Here is an 8567-nt window from a genome sequence, read left to right as displayed (position 1 = left end):
GGGGTAATAAGATAATTAACAACTAGTTAACCCCTCGGCCAGAGTTTAAGAAGCGGCAGCTGTCCGTTCTGGTGGGTTGTTGAGTATAGAGAGGAGAGTACGGGAGAGCGGAGAGAAAGAGTGAAGAAAAAGAACAATTGCTATATTTAAAAAATATATACTTATTTCTGTTTGTTTGGCCATCGCGCCTTTTTGTTTTGTGTTTTGTTATTGTTTAAATCTTTTGTTTTTGGTTTGTTAATAAATCCACGCTGAGTGCCATTGCATTCAGCTTCACCCGCCCATCCACTGTTTTGGTTTCAGTTACTTCCTGGTCCGTGACGTCATCACACCTCACCACTGCGAGCCAGCCTGTCACAGGGCCGAATGGCCTCCTTTCATTTGTAACCTTTCTTATGTTCTTATGTTCTTCTTAGTTTTGGGTGCAAAATGACATCCAACTTTAAATAGGTGAAATAACTTGTATACTGGCCCTTACCAGTTTATTCCAATTACAAAGCAAAGTTGTTTTTTTTTCATTTCACTTTTATATTACTTCCAAGGGACAGAAGCCAAGGGATCATTCAAGAAGCTGCTTGATGAGATTCTGGGATCAATAAGCTACTAACAACCAAACGAGCAAGATGGGCTGAATGGCCTCCTCACGTTTGTGAACTTTCTTATGTTCTTCTTATGTTCTTAAGACTGAATGTGCAACTAGATGCCAGCCTCCTATTGTATTTCAATGTTGACACAGATTGTGAACGATGGGACCATGGAGTCGCCTCCATTCTATTTCAATAGGTTTTTATTTGTTTATTGCTTAGTTTTTAGCAGGGTGGGTACCTCACACCTGATAGTAGCCAGCTTAGCAGCAGGATGAAGTTTTGCAGTAAAACAATACTAATCTGAATACATTCTATGAAATGCTCAAACTCGTCTTTCTACCATTTAAAAAAAAAAAGAGTAGCATTATTGTTGGGACCCACGCTAGGCACAGTTGCAACAATAGCAACTTGCATTTATATAGTGGATTTCACAATGAAGCACTCTTAGCCATCCAGAAGATATAAGTCAGGAAAATGAATCATAAGTGATAGCCTATAGGCGTATTTCGGGGGACAAGATCCAGGGCTCTACCCTGCTTTCCCTGTCAATCTTCTCCTATTTTCTATTTAAGTCTGAATTTCACACAGCTCGCTGTCTAGCGTTTTCAGTTTGCTTTCTGCAAATCTTCGACTCCATTGCTTCGCAATTTCAACTTTCAGCTGAGCCTAGCATTCCTCCCAGCCTGTCTGCCACTGTTCAGCCTGCCTGCAGTCCCACTCTACGCAATCCTCCATCCCCCGCTCCCGTCCCTGCTTCAACTCATAGAGCAGCCACACACCAGACAGTTCCCGTCTCACAACCAGCTGCTGATATTCGTCAGGAATATTTTGAAGACAAGAGTACCCTGATGCTTCCGCATTAGCATCTGGCCCTCAAGCTCCTACTTCCATCCACCATCATTCTCTTTCCACACAGATTCGCCGCAATATCATGGAAGGTAAAGATGTTAATCTTGTCTCCATTCTCATCAGCACTTCCGAGTTCATGGATCACCGCGTTGTCAATTGTGGAGACTTATCTGTCACTTTAAAATCATGTGACCCTCATTTACTGAAGAACCTCACGTTGGGAAAAGTTGTCACAGCATTTTCAGTATACAGAGATGTATTGTGCTCTGCCTACCCCCAACGTCATCAGGAACTCGACCAGTACATGCAATACATCGTAGAGCTTTCTCTCAGATATGGAGGAACAATGTTCAACGAATACCACAAAGCATTTTCTGCCACTGACAATCACATTGTCGATTGGTCCAGCTATGGACCCAGATCTTTTTAATAGGATCTTTAGCGATCTTCGAGGTAATGCTTGTGCAGTTTGCACCTCAACTGCGCATTCCACCTCCTTGTGACCCAAGACCGCTATCGCTTCATCATTTAAGCCATCTTGTTCCTCCCCCTTTCAGTTTAACAGCACTCTACCAGCTCCTAAATCAATTAATTCATCAGCTCCTCCTGATCGCTGTACAGCCAGAGATCAATATGGGTGCCCCATCTCCTTTTCTGGACCTAGACAAATAAGCAACAATTTCAATAACGATTTCTGCTTATCAAAAACATGTAAATTTCTTCATATCTGCAGTTTTAGCATTGATGCCCATTCAAAGATCATCTGCCCTGTTTTTTCTAAGTGACATTAACTAAAAGGTTTTTTTTTTCCTGTCTTCTCCCCAGGTTCATCATTGCTCACTGTGTTCATCCCCATCAACATACCACTGATGGCTCAAGCTCTCAGTAATCACCCAGACCAACAGTTTGTTTCTTACTAGATTGATCGATAAACCTGAAACTCTGTTTAATTTTACAGTAACATATAATTCCTTTGTGTTTTAACTCATTCAACCTCTTTATAGCACAAAAAGAAAAACAGAAACACATTTCTTCAAATTGTGGATTTATTTTACAGATAAAAGTGCTCCTTTAAAAGGAAATTATTGGAAGCTACAAGAAAAAGTCAGGTTGAGAGTGGAGGAAATGCTATTTTGTCACCCGTTTGAAATAAGAAAAGAATGACATGAACTTGACATATCATGAGAATAGATGAGATCAAGTAGCTGAACAAGAATTGTCAGTCTACAATATACCAAACTCTTAAATATAACATACATGAAAATTCAATATAAACATGTCAAGATTTATGTTATATACAAATTTTCCTAGTATGGTTCTCTAGTGCTCTACCAAAGAATAGAATAAAGTCTGATTTGTGAATGGCTCATTTTATTAATAAAGCTTATGTGATTTTTGTGTGTGTGTGTGTGTATGTCAGGCATCTTTAAAAGCAAAGAGCTGTTCTGTTTAAAAAGTAAATAAAGATTTGCTTCTTTGCCAAAAGCCAACCGATAATTTTCTTGTTTTTGTCATGTGAAACCCAACTTAGTAATTCATGTATACATATAATGCTTATAATGCGGAAGGTAGAATAGTGAAAATATTGACACATTAAGTTAGGTATTTTATTATAGTCAGAAAATAAGCCTCTGTATTCATATAATATGTAATGCAGACAAACCTAGATTTATTTATTTTAAACTGATTACATAATACATTGAGATATCATATCACAATTTAATAAATAGCAAGTTACTTGTGAATAAACAATTAAAGTACAGTAAAATAAAAATTTTGCATTGTGAATAAGAGATTGAGTGAACTAAGGCTCTGTCCATTTCGTTTGTTTGAGGGAACAGAGGGATAAGAAAGGAAGATTTCCTTTCACAGAAGCTCTTAGGTAACATTAGTGTACCAGAGTTCAGAAGGGGAATCTGTCTATAGTGACCACTTTGGTGACTCCTTGTGCAAATACAATCAGAGACACCCTACACATGATGGATAAACATTCCTGCACCGTTTGTGATAAACTTCTAATGCAGCCTATCTGCCACCAGGAGGGGTCTTTGATACTTTAGTACCAAGTTTCAGAGTGTTGGCTTTTGCAGAGGATTTATCTTAAACATAAATGGTATGAACAGACTTCTTAGTAAAACAGATTGTTTACAACAGAAAATATCTTAAAAAGCAAATAATACACCACTTGTTACCTATACTGTGTTTAAGCGTAAATTGTTATGAGTATAATAAAAACATAATTTAGAATAAAAATCTATTTTATGCATATTTGGATCAAAGTTCCAACATTGTGGAAAACAAGAGTAGAGGAATTTGCTTTGTCCATACAGGCAACAGCTATTTCAATTATTTAGCAGTGACAGTGTTTAGATATGCTGCTGTTTAGGTCAATTGAGCCTAACATCTTTTTAAAATCAGTATGCATTTTTTTTGTTACTGCTGTATAATTGACTCATTTGATGAGTTCTAAATTTTCTTAATGAAAATATAGAAGTACTAAAAAGAAACAGTAATCCTTAGACAGAGATTTCAACGAGACTCATTTATTATACATGTGAAGATATAGATAGACTCCTCATATTATTATTATTATTATTATCATTATTACATATAATATACAATGCTGCGCGTTGTCCTTTCAGTTTTGTTTTTGATTTAATTTGGTTTCGTTCTCATCTCCTTCGCACTGCACATCACTGATTTACCGAAAAAAAGAAAAAAAAACTCATATTGCGTATTTGAAAGCAAATATATATATATATTTCAATGCAAATGCACCTAATATAATGACATGCTTCAAAAGTTATAAGTGATAAAGGATATGTCCCTTTCAAACTGAATATTTGATACAAGGCAGTATCAACTGACAGACTTCCAGAGACCTTTTCCTTGCCAGAGGGATTTAAGGCCTTCAGCACACCCTTTTAATAAGAAAATACTCAAATCCACTGATGGCATGTTAAAGGCCAGATTAGACCCTGAGCCGGACAGCCTGGAGCGAGGCTGAGCGAGGTAGAGCAGACAGAGACAGACATTTACCTGAGATAATGCTCAACTGGAATGCAGAAAGGCTGTGAGGAATCTGTCGTTTTGCAGATCATTATCTATCGATTATTTCTTTAAACTTTACTAAATTTCACAAATTGTAGACATTGTTTTTACAATTAAGATGCTAAACGTTGTCCTAATGCTGGCACCTTTACTATTTGCTAAAATCCCTAAAAAAAAAAAAAGATCTGTTATTATAGGGTGCAGAAATTATTATTTATTTCTTAGCAGACGCCCTCACCCAGGGTGACTTACAGTTGTATATATAAAAAAAACATATCAAGAAATACTCTTAAGTGGCTAACAGGCTCTGTTAGGGATGTTGGGTTTCATTGCCATGCTCCATGACCAACCTTATTTTGAAGATCTAAGCTGATGCTGTTTAGATCCGCCACTGTTTAAATAAATCGAATACATGGCATTCACAACCACTATAAAGCATTTTGGTTTTAAGAAACTACATGTTGAATCATATTAATTTAAAATCTAATGGTACTGTGATGGACTTTGCTTGGCAACCCCATTAGGACTGAACATATACACATGCCTGTTAATTAATTAATTAGTACTGAGGCAGGTGCTGGCAATTACAGGCTGCCAATTTAGACTTTAAAAGAGAACCTGCATTGAGTAAATGGCGTGCCTAGAGTGGGGATAGCTCTGTTTGGCTACCAGAGGGTAGTAGTCTGTGAGGGGACTGACTTGGATTTGTAAGTGAAGTGAAGTGAAGTGAAGTGAAGTGAAGTGAAGTGAAGGGCTATCTTTTAAAACTGCAATACTATTGTTTTCTATACTGTGTAACCTGGGTGAATTATTGGTCTTAACTACACTGTGTAAACTTTAAATTATATTATATTACTGAACCTGTGTGTGTGGATCTGTAAGGGACAGACACAACACTTCAACACAACACTTCAAATTTCAGTAGTTATTGTAAGTTATCACTTTAATTGAAATATTAAGTGCGTGTTATATGACTTGTGGTTTATTAAGGTATTTTCTTTATACTGGTGAAGGTTTGCAGTGGGTGTGTCTGCTCGCTTCTCTTATCCAGCACACTGGGGGGATGATTTTAACTTACATCAACTATATTTAATTTTAAACAAAGGAGGTGGCAGCGACATGCTATCCATTTTATTAATCCAGTAGCTGGTAAATGGAAGGTTTATTACAGTACCAGTAATTTTACAAAACTAGTCAGATGATGTTGTGAACTGTTTTACACCCACTTGAGTTTGTCACACCAAAGTGGTATTTGTGAGACAAATAATAATAGACGCTTAAGTTAAAAAGCAGACAAGTGTCACCCTGCCCGGCTAAGTGGATTTCATTCTCTGCTACACCTCCCCAACTAAAACCCATCCACTGAGGCTTTGCACAATCTAGAGAGTCAATTATCAAAATTGTGAAATCCTCTTTAGCTTTTAAAAAAAACAAAAAACACAATGAATAACTGGTGTACACCCAGCTAATGTAAAGAAAAGCATCTTACTATGGCCACTTAATTAATACAACAGCAATACTGCATTACTTGCTTTGACCATAAAACTTCAGTTTGTTTCAGACTTGGAGCCTGTTTTGTACATGAGTTGTAATCTCTCTGGAACTCTCCCTTTAATTAGACTTTTCATTTCACCTATTAGTTTGCCTGCCTGTAACTTCCTACCAAAATGTTGTATTTCACATTTTTATGATCTCATCTTTTGAACAGGGGTTTTCCCACTTTAAAATCCTAATAACCTTCTTCCTTATATTATTTAGGTTATATATTAATGTTATATATTGCTGCCTGGGCATTTAGTCTTGCCCACACTACATTTCCGTTAAGGGCTTTATCTTTAATGTAGTTTGGGAGCATGTCTTTGGAAGACTGTTAATTATTTTCTAAAGTAGAACTCTAACCAGTTTCAATGCACTAAAATCACACCAGTGTACTGTATTAAGCTCTTGCTGCTGCTGTTTCTAAACAAACTGATGTGAAGAGTTTTCTATTATTTACTGTGGAAGACTAAAATGTATGAGTCTTTACACAAATATGCAGTTTAAGTCACAAAACATGATGGAAAAATAGTTCTTAGTTGTTATTTGTTACTAGTTTTGTAACAATATTAGTTTCCATAAATGGTTCAAACTGCATTTTGGCATGAAGAGGGTAAACAGGTGGAGCTGTATTGGTACACCAGTTAACAGTAATTCATACATCAAAACAAATACATTCAGTAGATATGCTTTTATAGAAGCCAGTTAGCATACATGCACAAGAAAGTATACAAAATGTCCCTTTTTCTTTACAATTAATTAACATATGTATGTATATATCTTTGTAGTGAAAGGTTGTTCACCTTAAAAATCAAGATTAGTTTTTGTATTAAGTTCACACTGGAATTTCAGCATTTCCTCTTCATAGCCAGTGCTGGGAAACAGGTGACGTTTGGATACATGCCATCATAAACTTAAGCCAGAAAGCCACCCAGACCAAATTTAGTATTCCAGCCATTTCCTTAAGTAAACCCAGGGTCACAATTAATTGCCAGACAAGCTTGTCAACATCGAGGAGCAAGTGCCTGAGGGGAATGAGAAATTCATTCTGTGATCTTATTCTCCCTAACGAATTATAATGTTTTTTGATGTAAAACAAAAAAGAAAATGAAATTGCTTATAATAACTGCTTAAATAATATGTTCAATGTCTTTTCAGATGAAACGCCCTATAATTTTGTTTTCTCATTTTTTAACAGCAGAGCCCCCGTTCACCCCCCAACTGCTGTGCTCCCCTCTCAGGCCTGATAGCACTTCCTTCCTGACCTCTCGCGACTTCCTGCTCCCGGCCTTATCACAGCAACAAACTTGACAGGGTAGTCTCAGCATGGCTGTGCTCAACCTCAGCTCCTTACATGGAAATAATTGGCTGAAAGCAAACATATTTGAAGCAATTCTCACCTGCTATGTGAACTTAATGAAGTTATTTATTATAAACAAGTTGGTTCCCATTTTATGCCTCAAAGAGGAAGAATAAATCAAAATGCTGGAGACCCAGTGTTATTTGGTCTTCTTTTTTTAAAGAAAACAAAACACTCCTAGGGGATATCAGCTGTAGTTAAGTTAATTAGCTGTATTTTATTTTCAATAAAATCTACTGCCCTCATTATTACCTAAACCTGCGAAGCACCTGTTTGTTTTGTAACTGCACATAACACAAACCAAAGGAAACTTTCAGTTTGTTCTAACCTTTTAAAAAAAGAAAGAAAGCCATATGGACATTAAAATTCTATACAGTATGTCCATAGTTGTATCATAAAACTGAGTGGAGAGAGTGTTTGATTCACCGTTCTCTCGCTGCCTCACTGGTTGTCCCTGCAGGCAAATCATGTCACCTTCCTCTTTTTAAGTCCTGTTTTGATGTACAGATGAGTACCTTGGAATAAAAGCAGCAAAACCCAGATGGACTGGTTAAGAATTACATTATCATTTTGCAATTCTAATGTTGTATTATTCATGCAGTTCTGTGGACTTCTCTTTTAAACAAAATAAAATACAATTTATAGAGTTGTTTCTTTTTTATAGTGGGTCATTTGACTGTCTCACGAAATTCACTTAAAAAGGTTTCATAGCAAAGTGTAGTAACTGTCACAAAGACGGCCGGAGTGGGTGGCGTCAGACCAGATGCAGGAAATAAACAGACAGAGATTTGGGGTTTGGTGAAGCTGAGCGAATGCTTTCGCTCAGCATTTAATAAACAGAACAGAAAATAAAAGGTTTTTTAACAACAAAAACACAGGACACGGCACTTGAGGCCAAAATAAATAGACAAACAAAACGAACTAAACAGTGCACAGACAGACGAACACAACACGGTGAGCAGATTTTACTACTACTTCTTATTATTCTTTTTCCTAACATTTACCTCCGCTCCAATCCCGTTCTCCACTCACCGAACACCTAACCCCGAGTGAAAGAAACGTGCATCTATATATACTGTTGTGCTGGGATTCAATTACTAATTAATTATTCACTTGAATCCCAGCACGTGAATTAATTCTGTGCAACCCCGTGCTCACATATTATTACATACTTTAAATGCACG

Source organism: Acipenser ruthenus, chromosome 4 (genome assembly GCF_902713425.1).
Source record: "Acipenser ruthenus chromosome 4, fAciRut3.2 maternal haplotype, whole genome shotgun sequence".
NCBI classification, from domain to species: Eukaryota; Metazoa; Chordata; class Actinopteri; order Acipenseriformes; family Acipenseridae; genus Acipenser; species Acipenser ruthenus.
This window is presented reverse-complemented; position numbering follows the sequence as displayed.